Consider the following 16,701-nt stretch of genomic DNA (forward strand, 5'->3'; position numbering starts at 1 on the left):
TCTACATCCATTGAGTAAACTGAGGCAAGCTTGCAACTGGCATCTGTTTGTTGGCCCTGCTACATCACTGATGCCGTTAATCTTCCAAATTACTCCACAGATGATTTGGTAGCTAGCTAAAACCCTTTCACTTCAGATGAACAAGCCAGTGGGATGTCAGGGCCTCTCTTTGCCTTTCCCGGGGAAATTGGCAGTACAAAAACTAGAACAATCTGGTGGTCTTTGAAAAAAAATCTTTAAAAAATTATTTGCTGAACGTGAGTTGTGTCCTTGGCACTGTTCTAGGTATCTGACATGGTGTGTCGTCCTGTCGTCTTTCGGCCTCACCCCAGTTCTGTGGGGTAGATGATGAGGGTGATGGTGATTATGGTGGTGGTGATGATCATTTTGGTGACGGTGATAATGGTGATGATAGTGGTGATGATGGATTTGCTTCTCATCTGCTGAATCATGAGTACTGGACGATGTTTCTCAGATCTCCTACTTTGAAAATTTCTGAATGGAAACAGTTTTATTTTATCTACTTTTAATTTACTGAAGAAATTCAGGCTTATCATAAACTGTTTAGATAATAGAAGAGAACAACAAAGAAAGTAAAAATGACCAGTGACCTTGCCACCCATATATCTAACTGCTGTTAATATTTTAGTATAGTCTTTCAGGCATTATTCTGCATGTTTATGCAAGGAAATGTATGTATATATATTTAAATATACTTTTGAAAAGTTAACAGTATATCATGAACCTTTTCCCATAAAAACCAAAAGTCTAGACCTGTAGCACTATTTAATAGCAGCAGGGAATTTCATCTTGTAAACACCCAAAACTGGTTTACCCACCCTCTATGGTTGGACTTTTAAACATGATGCTTTTTGAAAATAATGTGTCCTCCCACCTTTCGTATACTTTTGTTAAATACATGCACAAAGATGCATATAATATGTATATATCTGCACAGCTGGCTGGTTATTTTCTCAGGAAGGGCTCTAGCAGTAAGGTTGCCGGATTAAGGGCTGTGGACACATTAACTTCGATCATATTCTGCTAAATGCCTTCCAAAGTGTTTGGGCAGGTTTCCGTTCCCGCTGACACTGACCCTCCGCTTGGTTGCCTGATCCTGTTAGGCAAATCGCTCCTGCCCTGGGTGCAGCCTCCACACCTCTGAGTGAGTGTGAGTGTGCAACAGATCCTAGTTCACACTCACTGAGTGCCAGGCTTTGTCATCCTTTACATAAATCCGGTCAGTGTTTAGCTCTCACAACCACCAGAAGAAAGGCCTTACTAGCCCTGTTTCACTCTTAGCCTCCCCATTTCTGAGGCTCTAAAAGCTTCAGGAACTTACCTGAGGGCACCCAGCTCTTTCTGCTTCCAGGATGGGGACTCTTGCACTGGGCCCTGCTTTTCCCAGTACAGATGAGCTGTTATCTGATCCGTGAACAAGGTGGCAGGTCTTCTCAACCTTTAGGGCATCATCTTGGCTCAGGGGAACTGACTGCCCAGCAGAGCTTGCCTCTATATGGAAACAGCAAGGAGGGTTTTCCAGAAGGTTGGGAGTTTCCCCTGAGAATGGCCTAAGCATCTTTTACCTTTTACTTGGCTTGAGGAAGTGTGTTTCAAAGTCAGCACCATCCCCTGCAATGAAATCCCAGCCCCAAGTGGAGTCCCACAGCCCACAGCCTTCTCAGCCTGTGGCCTCTCCCTCCAGAGCTCCAGGGGTTGCCCTCCAGCTCTCCAGACTCTAGCCCATGTCTGCCCTGTGGTGTCTAAGCATGAACAGTCCCAGTCCTCTCCTCCTGATTCCCCCTTCCTAGGCCCGCTGTTTCAGAGTGGCTGAGGAGCATGGCTCCCAAGCATGGCTCCGGGTCTAGGGCACACCAGCAACGTCTTGTCTCCACAGACCCTTGTGAAGCGGGAGCCAGCAGGTGCATCCCAGGGGGGGGACACCCCACTCTCTTCACCCATAGGGAAGACTTCCCTACAGCTTTAACATGTTGATAGTAGAAGGGAGTGATGGTTATCAATAAATACTGGTCCAGTGGCCAGCAGTGGAGAGGGAGCCTCCCACCTAAGTGGCACGACAGGGGTACTGACTGGACTCCCAAGGAGGCAGCACACGCACAGTGAGGATTGCCAGAGCATGTGCCAAGGCCAAAAGACGTGTGTCTGTCAAGAAAAAATGGATCATTACATGTGCACCACACCATAGACTAGCCAAAGATGTCCTTGAGAGGGTCTGCCCCCACCATGCAGGCCCAAGGTTAGGGAGGGCAGCATTCCTGTCTGCTTCTGCCCAGACTGCTGAGAGAGAGAGAGAGAGAGAGAGAGAGAGAGAGAGAGAGAGTGTTTGTGTGTGTGTGTGTGTGTGTGCGTGTGTGTGTGTGTGTGTGTGTGTGTGTAGACATCAGTCCCCAGGGACTCAGCTCTGCTTTTGGAGAAAGGTTTTTATTGCCTCATCTAATATGATGCTGGTTCCTTGTAAAAGCATGTATTGCCAGGCTCGGTGGCTCAGCCTGTAATCCCGCGCCTTTGGGAGGCTGAGGTGGGTGAATTGCCTGAGCCTGTGGGTTCGAGACCAGCCTGGACAGCAAGACCTCATCTCTACAATAAATAAAAAAATCAGCTGGGCATGGTAGCGCATGTCTGTAATTCTGGCTACTTGGAAGGCTGAGGTGGAAGGATCGCCGGAGCCCAGCAGGTCGAGGCTGTGGTGACCGGGAGCGGCCACTGCACTCCAGTCTGGGCAACAGAGTGAGACTCCAACTCAAAAAAAAAAAAAGCATGTATTGACTGGACTCTGATGATGTGAACCTCGCAGCATCATCCCAGGGAGGGCAGGGGCCCACAGACGAGCATCTTTATCTCTGATGATGATGACAGATAGGAGAACATTGCCCTGGAGAGAATAAAAACAGGATGAGAGGGAGACAGGAAAAGAAACAATTATCCCTGAAACAGCCCGGGTACCCAACACGGAAACAGCCCCTTCCATATTGCATTCCAGCTCCTCTCAACCTCCTAGAGTGGGTGTTTTATCCTCATCTTGCCAACAGAGAAATTGATGCTGAAGGAGTTAAGAGCCTTATACTGATGTGCAGCTCAGGAAAGATCCAGAGAAAGTATGAGGAGAATAAAGGTGGCACTACCAGAGGAGGAAAACAGTATCTGGTGGTTTTAATAAAGTGAAGCTGCTCTCCAGTGGTCAGGAGACAGGTCCTTCCAGCTGTACCCGTTCACTCCGTGCCTCCGCAGAGTATAGCCCTTCCTGTGTCTCTGCCCATCTACACTAGCAGACATGAGTGTGCTCTCCATCTACCTGTGACATTTGGACGTCCGTGAATGCGTGAAGAAACATGGTTGGAGCAGCACGGTGACCCTTCCACATCCTCAGGGTGATGTTGTCCTATGTCATCCTCACCTAGGTATGACTTTATTGAAATCCGGGATGGGGACAGCGAATCTGCAGACCTCCTGGGCAAGCACTGTGGAAACATCGTGCTGCCCACCATCATTTCCTCGGGCTCCATGCTCTACATCAAGTTCACATCAGACTACGCCCGGTGGGGGCAGTCTTCTCTCTGCCCGAGATCTTCAAGACAGGTCAGTGTGGTCTCCAGTGGGGGCCAGGAGGTGGCGTCTCTGAGAAGAAGTGGACATGGCAGTCCCATGGGTTCAGGCGGGTAGCGGGGTCCCAGTGTCTCCAGCTTGAGCACTAGAATGGGTCTAGTGAATGGGTCTGTGAAGAAGCAGTGAATGGGTCAAGGAGACTCTGGCAACACCCATGAGTCACAGCCAGCTCAGGCTGTGGCCTAGCCAAGCAATTTGCTGAGGAGTGGTGGGTACACCATGTGATTTGTGGCACCAGCAGAGTGCGGGCCCAAGACAAGCAGGAAAGCACTTTGTGTAAGAATCTGGTTTTTTGTATGTTTTTAAAAATTAAAGTTATGTACCCGGAAGAAAGCAAAACTCTATTGAATTTCCTCCCAATGACTTCATGGTCTAATGTTGCCTTTATTTGGAATTACATGAGGCTGAGACATCATCTTTTCACTGTTTAGAGCCTCTGGAGTTCTTACAGTGACCCCCAAGTGAGGCTTCACCATAGTCTTTAAATTAGAATATGACTCCTCGGACTTCCCTTGGCTATCCCCGGTGGGCCTCTGTGCCGGAGCCCCCACTCCCAAACGCCAGCAGCACTGACTCCCTGAGAAGGAGTCAGAAATAAGCAGGCAGGAGGTAAGGAGGCCTGTGCTTGTTTTAGGTTGACTGCTTGATTTCCATGAGGCTCCCCTGAGAACATGGGCCGTGCTCACCTCCTCAACTGGGTGTAGCACACTTGGTTCTTGAGATGCAGCCTCGGCTTCTACAACCAAGCCCTTGGAGGGACATGTCCTCCCTGTCACATGTAGATGAGTGCATGGTCCCTGCCCTTTGTGGAGGTGGCATGTCCTCTCTGCTATATGTGGAGGGGTGCATTCTCCCTGCCACATGTGCCCTCCCTGGCCTATGTGGATGGGTGTGTGCTCCCTACCCTGTGTAGAGAAAGCGTGCCCTCCCTGCCCCGTGTGGAGGGGCATGTGCTCTCTTCCCCATGTGGAGGGGCATGTGCTCCCTACCCTGTGTGGAGAGGTATGTCTTTTCTGCCCCATGTGAAGGGATGCATGCTCCCTGCCCCTTGTGGAGGGATGTGTCTTCCCTGTCCCGTGTGGAGCGGTGTGTCTTCCCTGCCCCACGTGGAGGGGCGTGTGCTCCCTTCACCATGCAGAGCTCCTTACCTCAAGGCCCAGGGAAGCCCATCCTCCAGCTCTGCCCTCCCCAGAGGCTCCCACTGCATCCCCAAGTGCATCCCCCTCCCACTGCCTGAGTTTTACCACCAGTGAATGGAGTCTGGCTCAGGGGAGGCTGTCAGCCCAGTCATCAAGAGGCCCAGGCCCAGCGGCTGTGGAGTTCAGAGTGAGGGGAACTATTCATATATATTTTCTTTTTCACTAAACAGTTATTGAAAGGAAGTGGTAGCTGCTGAAGGCACTTTTTATATCCACCCTGTCTAAATATTTGTCGGGTTTGTCTGCCCGCAACCAAGACCACTCAATGAAATGGAGGGTGGGGCTGAGCGCTTATATCCTGGCAGGGTGGATGCCCAGGCCATCACAGGGCCAGATCACAGGAAGACCTGCCTGCCTCAGCTTCATGCTCTGACCATGACAGGGTGCACATTGTGTGTGTCTGGCGGCTCGGGCCGAGGTCTGTGCTCCCTGGAGTCCTGTGCAGGATGCCAATCCATCCACCAGCCTTTCCGGATGCCCACAGCTGCCAGGTAGAAGGAGACTCAAAGAGAAAGGACTGGCACAAGGTGTCACGCAGACGAGTGTGGGTGTCGGTGACTGGCACCGACCGAGGGAGGGTTAGGACCCGCACCGGAGAGTCAAGACGGAGAGAAGAGACCACTCGGAGGCAGTTCTTTGGGATCAGTTTGATCAGAACTGAGTCCAAATTTTATTCGAACTCCTTCCAACTTATATACCATTTTCTATACCCTCCAGCAGTGTGATAATCACTTGCTGGGGGCATACAAATTCCATGCATATCGCGCTTTACAAACTATGCATCACAAGACCATCATGAGACTTGCAAGTTCCAAGCAAACAATTACAATTCCATGATGCATGACGTGCTTCACAAAACTTACATTAAAATCACAGGTGCACAATTTCAATACAGATAGTTCAAAGTGTTTTCCATAATGTTCAATATCGTCCATATTATACTCTTTGTTCTAAACCCTGATTAATACAAAAACTTTCTAAGCTAACTCTAGGTTTAATCCAAGTTCACTGACTCCTAATATTTTTTAACGATTGATATTATTAACTTAACACTATACTATAATCTATAAGTTTACTTAAATGACTTAATTTTTATTTATTCCATTAACCTATTATGATTCAACATAGTGCCCTGTAATTCTACAAAACCTTACCATGACTTATATGAGTTTCATATATCTAAACTTTAATTTTTCTATAATCTGATGATTGAACTTTAATACTATGCTATATCTTATTACGCTAATACTTTATCGTTAATTCTTTCATAAATCTTATGGTAGTTGTCATACTCTTGAACAAGGAAATGTAAGGTTGCCATGACGATGGCCATGGGCTGGAGCAAACAGAGTTTCAGTATTTAACGAAACTAGAAAAAACGTTCTGCCTGGCTAGAGGCAGGGCGATAAAACTATTATGGTAATTTAGTTTCTAATCCTAGCTCTAGGGGAGACTGCATTCGGGAACAAGAGCTGATTAACCAGTCTACCAGGAAATAGAAGTTAAAAAATATCTAGAAAGAAGTAAAACTTAGAAGGGACAAGGTCATATAAAATAATTCTGCTGTGCAACTTTCCATCAGGTGTATAGAGATTTACTTATAAGTTTTACTGCCATGTATGCACACTGGTCACTAATCACATGCCAATATTATAGGTATAACTGATATCCTATGTCAGAGGCGATCTTCCAGATGGGCCTTTACAGGCCTCAGAGATGTAGCTATAGATGTTGGCTCCCAACATGTGGGAACCCTCTGCACATGGTAGGTGCACAGGCCATGCTGTGGAAGCATGCATCGCCTGCAGGGAGAGCCAGAATATGGCAGAGTGAGTTCAGGCTGACGGACGCATAGTTCACATGCTGTGGTTGGTCATGAGAGGGCAAAGCTGTCACCTGGTGCAGCACTGGGGGGCTGCTCTATGGCACAGTCCCCAGCACTGATGCTGCCATATGACCATATGGATCCAGAAAGGAAAACAGCTCTGAGAGGGTCTGGAGTTGCCAGGAAGTCAGGAAAGGGCTGGGCCGTGAAGGCCTCTGTGATCTCACTGCCCAGCTGTGCATCTCCCAGGGCTCAGTGCCACATTCTCCAGAACGGCACAGAAAGGTGGATGTTCATGCCATCCACTGTGCTCATTTGAAAGGAGGATGTGGCTGGACGTGGTGGCTCACACCTGTAATCCCAGTTCTTTGAGAGGCTGAGGCAAGTGGATTGCCCAAGCCCAGGGGTTCGAGACCAGCCAGTGCAACTTGGTGAGACCTCATCTCTACAATAAATCAAAAAAATTAGCTGGACATAGTGGTGTGTGCCTGTAGTTCCAGTACATCAAAAAATTAGCTGACATGGCAGTGTGTGCCTGTACTTGGAAGACTGAGGCAGAAGGATCGCCTGAGCCCAGCAGGTCGAGTCTGCTGTGGATGTAAGCATGCCAGTGCTCTCCAGCCTGGGCAGCAGAGTGAGACTCTGATTAAAAAAAAAAGAAAGGAGGATATGAAGAGGTAAAACACATGAGAGCATGTCTTAGGGCAGCACTGCTGTCTTGGGGACATGCTGAGGCAGTATTTCAAATGAGGCAACAAGTCTGTGAACGGCCTAGAAACAACAGTGCCTACCAAGGAGGCCAGGTGCTTTGCTGGCTGTGGTCAGCTGCAGAAGAGCTCATAAGAGACAGCTCTGCCAGCCACAGTGTGCTCCTGGGATCAGGAGGGAGAAGAGGGGGACCCGGGAGCCTTCTCAGGAACACTGACACTTACCATCACGCCATCCAAAAGAGTCACTCACAAGTCAGCCCCTGTGTAAGACAGAGATGTTCACAGTACAGAACTCAGAATGGAGAGGCTGAGAAAGATGTGTGTATCTTGGGTGCTGCATCCTACACCCATGTCTCCACTGGTGGATCCTAAGAGAGACACACAAGGTTTATATCACCATTGAATGGGGAAAATATGGTGGACATGCCGAATAAATCCAGACTGGTCCAGCTGCATTGGCCAGTCAGGGTCATGATGAGGAAAGAGGGGGAACTGTAAACATGGGTGTGCACACAGCTGGACAACAGACAGCTCTGGAAGATCCAAGAGCACAATGCTGGGTGGGTCTCTGTGGCAGATCCTATGGCATAGACTCAGACCCAGGCTGGAGGTTCACATGAAGTAGCTTACAGAAGATTCTGTATGTTACTAGACTGTCCACATATGAAAGGCTAAGCCAAAAATCAATTTACAAAAGGTCTCGGATTATCAAATTCTGAGCAGAACAGAAAAAGGAATTAAAAGTAACATTGGAGACAAAAATCAGTGGAAAGTACACATGAGTGCATGCATGCGTGCATTTCTCAATGCTTCTATGACCATAAGTTTAAGAACAGGTTTTCTTTCCTGTTTGCCCAGTGATGTTTCTGAGACTGAGATTTCTGGGGTCATTGATAGAGAAGACCACCTCCCTGAATTCACCCTGTAAGGGCATGGCAAGCTCAGCTTCATATGTTTAAAATGTCTTAATATGGTCAGGTGCAGTGATTCACACCTATAATCCCAGCACTTTGGGAAGCCAAGGTGTGAGGACAGCCAGAACCCAGGATTGCCTGCCTGGATTCGAGACCAGCTTGGGCAACTTGGTGAGACCTCATCTCTACAATAAATAAAAAAATTAGTTGGATGGAGTGGTGGTGTGTGCCTGTAGTTCCAGCTACTTGGAAAGCTGAGGAGGAAGAATCACCTGAGCCCAGCAGGTCGAGGCTGTTGGTGGCCATGAGCGGGCTACTGTACTCCAGCCTGGGTGACAGAGTGAGACTCCGACTCAAAATTAAAATAAAATAAAATGTCTTAATACATGTAGATTCTTCTTTGACCTGCAGAGTTATAAAATTTACAGCAGAAAAACAGTGTAGATGTTTTTCATACCAGAGTCTTTCATGTGAAGCCATGCACTGCAACCCACAGCCGCCAGCTTCTGTGGACAATCTGAGCATGGAGTAGACTTGAGTTATTTGTTGACAAGTTATTTTTTAACCTTTAATTCTTTGAACACATTGCAGAAGAGGGTCTTGGACTAGACAGAAATCCACAAGAATCAACTTGGGTCTCCTCTTCCGATGTCTCTTCTCAGCATTTGACGTTCCGCTCCTCTTCTGACGCCTCGGCCCTGCTGCGAACAGTGGGACAGGGCAGCTAGGGATGGATGCTTGATTTTAATAGAAAGGTCTGATTCTTCCGCATAAAAAATATAAAACTGGATAAAAGTGTTCTCACCTCATCAAAATAAACCAGAGGATACTCTCATTCTAGCCATATGTCAGAAATGCATACCTTTTTTTGCCCCCGGTAGCTAAGGTTGAGAAGATTTTCTGGTTGAATGCCAATGCCCAGGACCCTTGAAACCCTGAATACCTCAGATTCTCACATCCTACAGGCCCCCTGGAGCTTACTGGTGTCTGTTGGGGAGTCACTTGTGCCTTACCCATGAACAGGACCAAAGGAAGATTCTGCCATGGCTCCTCCACTCCTGAGGTGGAGTCCCCTGCCCTCCAAGGGAATGACAGCAGGGCAGACTCCAAGCGCAAATGTCGCAATGCCCTTTCTAGCCCCGGCAGGTTGTGGATAGACTGAGCTTTCCCCAGCTGAGTGCCCCCACAGAGAAGCTGCACCACAGACTCTAACCTTTTCAGAAGCCCTCTGGTCCTTGAAAACTTACCACTGGGTTGACTCACCTGTGTTGCACCATCCTGGGCCACATGGAGCCTCAGGGGTCTGGAGCCAGATGGTCGACATGGCTGGGCAATGCCCACTTTTCCCTGCGGGCCTTGCTGCTCTGCCCCCCTGCCTCCCCCATCCCCACCAGCTCCAGGCCTGCCCTCTGGCCTACAAGTAGTGTGGACTCAAGCATCCTAGGCGTGGCACTTGGCACCTCCCAAGAGCCTATGAAAAGGCCAGTCATTTCCCTTGTGGGTCTGGTCCCCGTCCTGCCAAGGCATGGTGCACAGTAGGGGTAGGAGGGATGGGTGGATGGATCAGGGCAACTGGAGCTCCCTGTCTGGTGCTAAAGAAAGTTGCGTCCCCACCCCCACTTATCACCTGGCACCATTTCCAAGCCAGACATTTGCAACTTTCCAGAAAGTCATCCAAAGTCGAGGGTTGGTGGAGGCCTGTCACAGAGCCATGGGTAAAGACATCGGTGACCAAGACAGCCTGTTGACATCACCTGTTGGGTTTTGGTGCAATTCCCAGAGGACGATTCTCACCAGTAAATACCGGTTTATCGAGTGTTTCTGAGTATTTCCTTGTGCCTGGAATGTCTGTTATCCTCCTCATAAACCTTGCTTCCTCTCTTCCCAGTTTAGACTCCATGTAGACTTGCGGATACATCCGTTCTCGTACCCAGTCTTTCTGTCACCAGTGAACATGCATGTTTTCTGACGGTGCATGCAAGAGGTCCCTGGGTCTGGGTGCAATGCCCTCGGGACCCGTCTGTGGTGCCATCCTGGCCAGTGGCATCTGGATGAAGTGCAAGGGGGCCCTTTTGCCATGAGCCCACACGAGGTATTGGGAGACAGAGTGATTGTCACCCTCTTGTGAGACCCCGTGCCATCTAGTACATGGACATGGCACATCTCAGCAGGGTACCAACATGCGGCCCTGAAGGCCACTACAAGCCCAAGGAACACACAAGCATTCCTACACAGGAGGCAGAAGCCCTTCAAATGTCAACACACTGCTGCCTTCCTCCAATCCTGTGACCTGAGCAGCCTGCAACGTCCAGTGCCTGACTGCAATCCACCAGCTACAAACGCCGATTGTTCACTGTCTGACCACTACAGAGTAGCATGTTCTAACACAGCCGTGACGTGGGTGAGACCCCAGTTCCCCTTTGCCCCTCCCCCGAGGCACCTTGGGTCTGCAGGGAGAAGGGGGCACTTGGCCGGCCATGGTACCACAGGGGCTAGTGGTGGGGTCAGCAGCGAACAAGGGGTAACAGTGTTTTCCCTGCTGGCAGCCAGCAAGCCCTCCTTAAGGACTGAAATAACTCCCAGCATTGCTGAGGCCGGCAGCTGAAGGACTGAGAAAGGGACTGTGTTCCCCCTTTCAAGAGATCTCCATCTCTCTCCCTCTCCCTCTCTCTCCTTTCCTCTCCCTCACACAAGCCTCCATGACTGTCCTCACCCCCATCTGCAGGACCTACGAGCTCCTTCCTGAGGGGCCAGCGAGAGGGCCTGGAGCATGCCGGTGAGGGGTCTGTCCCTTCAAGTTCTGCTCCAGCGGCAACAAACCTCTAGAGTCGGGGGATGCAAGGCAGGGGTAGAGGGCAAACACATAAATAGCCCATGAGATGCAGGCGGCAGAGGTGGGCATCTCCTCACACCATGCTGCCTTTTCTGCACAGGCTCTGAAGATTGGTAGAAAAACCTCACGGGCCCCAACGGCACCATCAGGTCCCCCGGGTTTCCCGAGAAGTACCCACACAACTTGGACTGTACCTTCACCATCCTGGCCAAGCCCCAAACAGATCGTACTGCAAGTCCTGACCTTTGACCTGGAGCATGACCCCTTGCAGGTGGGCAAGGGGGACTGCAAGTGTGACTGGCTGGACATCTGGGATGGTGTTCCACATGGTGAGTGGGGGTGCGGGGCTGCCTGTTGCATTGGCACTGAGAAAAGGGAGCGGAGGCCAGAGCTCTGGGGAGTTCTTCCGTGACCACAGCACTGGACTCTTTTCCTCCCCCACAAAGAGGGGCTGCAGAGAGACACAGAAAAGCAGTCTACTTTCCTGGAGGCGTTTCTTTGGAAACAGACAGGAAGCTAAGTAGATGGGTGGCAGAGGACAAGAAAACCCGTCAGGGATGTTCTTGTCCACTCAGGTTGTCAGGATAGAACGAGATGCCGTGACTAGCCCCAGGACCAGTGAGGAGGACTGCAGGCCCAGACTGCCTGGGCTGAGCCCCTGCCTGCTGCTTACGGCAGTGCAGCCTTGGACATGTGACCTGACCTGTCTGTGTCTCATCTGTATACGTTAGCTGTTGTGGTCACCGTCGTTCCTACCATAGGTTTATTATTAGTGTAGTCACAGGTGTTGAAAAGGTGCATCACCCTAGACCAGGAGCAACCTGTACTTCTCAGGTGAAGGCGAAGGTCTTGGACGTAGTCCGTTTCAGGGCAGAAACAGCCTTTCACTTGTGTGGTCACCCCAAGTGTGTCCCAACATCGGGGTTCTTGATGTCCAAGCAAGGAGACACATTTGCTTTCCTGGGAAGGCTACAGGTGGTTCGTCAGAGGTGTGGGCGTGAGTTCCGGCACTGCTGCTTCCTAGTGATATGAGCGAGGACATCACATGACTTCTCTAAACCTCAGTTTCTCCTTCTGTGGAACAGGCATTGTCATGGTGCCTTCCTAGCCCACCTTCTGGGACTGTGAGAATGGAATGAAGTCAGAGCAAGGAGCCTGTACTTTTTTCATTAGAGAAGGAATGCTGACTGGGTGTGGGGGTGCACACCTGTAATCCCAGTGTTTTGGGAAACCGAGGCGATAGGATCACTTGGGCCCAGGAGGTTGAGGATGCAGTGAGCTATGACCATGCCACTATATTACAACCTGGACGACACAGGGAGACCTTCCTTCTTAAAAAAAGTGGAAGTCCCTTTTAATGTGCAGGAACAGTGCCAGCCATTGTTCTTAAGACCTGTCTTGATGGTTCTGTGACTTTCCGTCGGGGGACCTACTCGAGGCCCCATTGGGTGACAGGCAGGGGTGGGAAGGGAGGCTGTGTGGAGTGTTTCCATTCCTGCTGTCCTCTCTGTCTGCACATCCAGTTGGCTCTCTGATTGGCAAGTACTGTGGGACCAGAACACCCTCTGAGCTCCGCTCATCGACAGGACCTTCCACACAGACATGGCCGTGGCCAAGGGTGGCTTCTCTGCTCGGTACTACCTCGTCCACCAAGAACCACTAGAGAGTGAGTTGGTTGGTGGGAGCCCCTTCCTGTCCTTCCACCAGGCTGTCAGTGTGCAGGGGAGGGGACTGACCTCCATGACAGAAGGAGATGGGACTCTACTGGATTTGCAGTGATGTCTGAGTTTAGGGAATAGGGCCACATCCTCAGACCAGGCAGAGAGAGATGAGAAAAGAGCACACGTCAATCTGAGCGCTTATTTCTTAAAAAATAAAACAAAATAAAGTACGTGTACCAAGAATTGGTTACTTCCAGGGAATGTCACGGGACCACCTCATGCCTCAATTTCCTCATCAATGAATGAAAGGGAGGTTAGTTAGGTGATCTATATAGGGTCCCCCTGTGCTAACATTTTTTGAGTCTGAGCCATTTTTTTCCCCTCTCCAAATCTCAGGGGCTATTGCCACAAAATGGAGTCTTTTTTAAGCCTCTCTTTCTATATGCTTTTTGACATTAAACATCCCTGTGCCTGGGCTGTGTTTTCCTGGTTGGACCGATACAACAGCTTGGACTTCCACACTTCCACTAAAGGTAGTTTTTGGAGCTTCTCTGATGTGCTGGCACTGTGCAAAAGTGTCACTCTGACCCCAGCCACTGTGGACGTGGGTCTAGTCCATCACATCCCAGCCCTGAGCTATGTCTTCAGATCAGCGGCTCTTGGCTGTATGCCACTGTGTGCTGCCACCTCCACTTAGAGATCCACACGGCAGCTTTAGCAGTGGCAGAAGCACTTTAGGATAATTAGAACCACGGAAACCCGGCCGCAACTGTGGATGCTCACCTCTTAGGTGACTACAGACCTGGCAGTCTGACCTGCAGGAAAGTTGGTGGGTTTGCTCTGAACTTTGCTTTTGCATCCAAGTGCCCATGAAGATTGAGTGACAAAGAAACAGTATGGTAGATGACACTGGGTCCTGAGAATGGCCAGTGAAGCCACAGAGCTTAGCGTAGTTGATACCTGAGAAGGAATGCTGGCCCATCTCAGACATACACACACGCAAGCATCTGTCCGTGTCCGTGGCACACCCAGGACAGCAGTGTAGCTGACAGCTCAGGCTGGAGTGATGACTCGTGGGTCTGCATATGCTCAGACAGTGGGTGCAGGGCATGTTGCATGACATGCATGTGCTCAAGGAGAGGTCTCACACAGACAAGTATTCATGCTTTATCATGTCTGTCTCCTATGCCAGTCTGAGGGCAAGAAACAAGGAAGCAAAGTGGCCCTGGGTGTTTATCCATAAAGCAGGCTCCCCACGATGTGCCAGCCCACCCTGGTGCCAGGGTCCACCTCCCGCTCACCTGTGCTTCTGTGGCAGCATGTCTAGTGGCTGTGAACACTGTAGCCTGCAGCAGGAGCAGTTCTTATGCTTTAGATTGGATTTTTAATTTGTATGATGATTCTTGTTTATCTACAACCTTATTTCTTTTAGGTCTAATTTAGTTTCTTTCAGACCCACAGGGGTTGCCCAGCTCCGTGGTTTGATGCAGATGTTTTTTTCAAACATGAGCGTGTGATTAGGGTCTGTGAGATGGGTCTTGCTGGCATGGACTTGTCCCTGGAGGGAACAGAGTCGGGGGGATGCTGGGGTTTGAGATGAGAGCCTAACTGCCCTGACCATCTCCTCTCCACAGACTTTCAGTGCAATGCCCCCCTGGGGAAGGAGTCGGGCTGGATCGCAAATGAGCAGATCAGTGCCTCGTCAACGTACTCTGATGGGCGGTGGACCCCACAGCAGAGCCGGCTCCATGGCGATGACAATGGCTGGACTCCCAACCTGGACTCCAACAAGGAGTACCTCCAGGTGTGTGTTTGATACCCAGGTTTGTGAGGCATGTATGCACATTGATGAGCAGGAGGCTGGCTCTCAAACAGAGTGGTCAAAAGACAGAAAATAAGCACACATACTGGAGAATGCCATTTATTCACCTGCCCAAGCATACGTGTGTGCCAGACACAAGTAGACTGTACCAAGCTGCTTGCTGGAGTGCACTGAGTGGTAGGAGGGACCCCTGTCCCTGCCCTCGTGGAGATCTAGACCTGGAAGAAGAAGCCTGGCCAGGATGCTGTTTGCTCTATCACTGTAGATATCCAGGGAACATTCCATAAGCAGTTCAGATCTTCCTCTCCTGGCATGGGGAGCCCCAGAGGCCTGGGCCATGCTCCTGCAGGCAGGTCGGCTGAGGTGCTGTGGAGCATGGTGGCATCTTGTGGCCTCTGCTGCTTGGAGCCATGCCAAGGAGGTTATGCCCAGAGCTATCAGGAGGACACATGAGAAAATGTCCTAACCAGGAGCAGAACTCCAGCTACCCAGATGCCCAGCTACCTGGCAGCAACTTTGCAGACTGTTGTTTGCCTCTTTCTGAGTAAGACTCACAGCCATGTTGAGTCATCTTCTTGCACTGCAGATGGGGCCGGCTCTTGTCTCCTGGGAAAGAGTAAACAGGGGAAAAACCAGTCACCAGCCCCATGCTAGAGCAATGGCTACTCTTATGACACACAAATGGCAGCTCTGTGACCCATGACAGGCCTGCCCTAGCTCTGACGTGACTCGGTGCCCTCTGCTCTAAGAACACATTGGAGCAGACAACAGGAGAGGGGGAGAGATCCCGTAGCAACTCCAGGGAGTCCACAGAGGCTTTTACAGCACAAGCCCAAGATCACTGTCACTGCCTCTCTAAAAATTCTTCTCATCCTGCATAGCTTCCAAAAAGGTCTCCTATATAGGTGACCTTCCGCCTTGGGTCCTCAATTGTATATGCTCTCTTCTTGCTGCCCACCTGTTTCTGGTTGCATGAATGACACCACGTGCTGATCTGAATGTTTAATGCTGACCCATCGTGAGTAGCCTAGAAGCACTGACTGAATTGACATTTACCCTTGCACACTGGCTACATTTTGGTCACGTGGAGATTGCCATGAAGAAACACTATGACCAGCAAAGGCACGACATCCAGCAATTTCCACAAGGACTTGGCATTGTGGGAGGGGGTGGGGCCTCAAAATGCTGAGAGGAGGTCAGAGATCAGGACCTGGGGCATAAGCCTAATTGCTTGGACAGACTCTGCATGCCCCCTGACCCCTCAGCAACCTGAGTGACAAGATGGACAGCGGAGCCAGGGGGGTGGGGAGGGGGCCACTATGAACTGTGACTTTCATGATGAGGGCATGAGAAGTGAGTTGGATGGAACAGGGCTGGGGCTGGGGTGGACGTAGCCCAGCTCCTTCAGAACAGCATCTGTCTCCACCATCTGAGGAGGCTGGAGTGCAGTGAGAAGGGCTCAGTCTTCGAGATGTTCAGTGATTAGGAAAAATGGAGCGATGTCCATTCAGATTTGTAAAAGAGAGAACAAGGAAGGAAAATAAGCCACATCTTTGAGGCATCTGATTCGGTGTCAGATAAATTGAGTTTTTTGCCCAGTGGCTTTGCAAACTGACACTAACTACAACTGTCTCTGTGGTGCCAAAGTGCAGGCTGAGAGCAGAGTCTAACGATGTGTTCTTGAAGAAGCCCCGCTCCATGTGGGAGGCCGGCCTTACTCCTGTTCTGTCTTTCCAGGTGGACCAGCGCTTTTTGACCATACTCACAGCCATTGCCACACAGGGAGCAGTTTCCACGGAGACCCAGACGGCTACTACATCAAGTCCTGCGAGCTGGAGGTCAGCACCAATGGCGAGAGCTGGATGGTGTACTGGCATGCCAAGAACCACAAGGTGAGTCCTGTGGCTGACTTGCTGGAGCAGCCAGAGGGTGGGACTGGCAACTGGCCATGCCCACGCAGGGGAGGGGACTGATGGAGGGTCTTGAGTAACCCACAGCAGCAAGGGGCACACCAGCCTGGGAAAACTTCCTGCTTTGGCTGAAGTGACCTGAAAACACCACTTCTCCTGCAGGTTGCCCAAGCGATTAGGCTTCTGCACCAGGTCCTGACCTC

General features: G+C 50.3%; 1 pseudogene; it reads left to right on the plus strand.

Moving 5' to 3' along the window:
* Positions 1-3,292: 3,292 nt before the first annotated feature.
* LOC103250244 lies at positions 3,293-16,480 on the plus strand (annotated as a pseudogene).
* Positions 16,481-16,701: the final 221 nt, after the last annotated feature.

Source organism: Carlito syrichta, unplaced genomic scaffold, assembly GCF_000164805.1.
Source record: "Carlito syrichta isolate Samal-C Ts95f unplaced genomic scaffold, Tarsius_syrichta-2.0.1 Scaffold49294, whole genome shotgun sequence".
Lineage (NCBI taxonomy): Eukaryota > Metazoa > Chordata > Mammalia > Primates > Tarsiidae > Carlito > Carlito syrichta.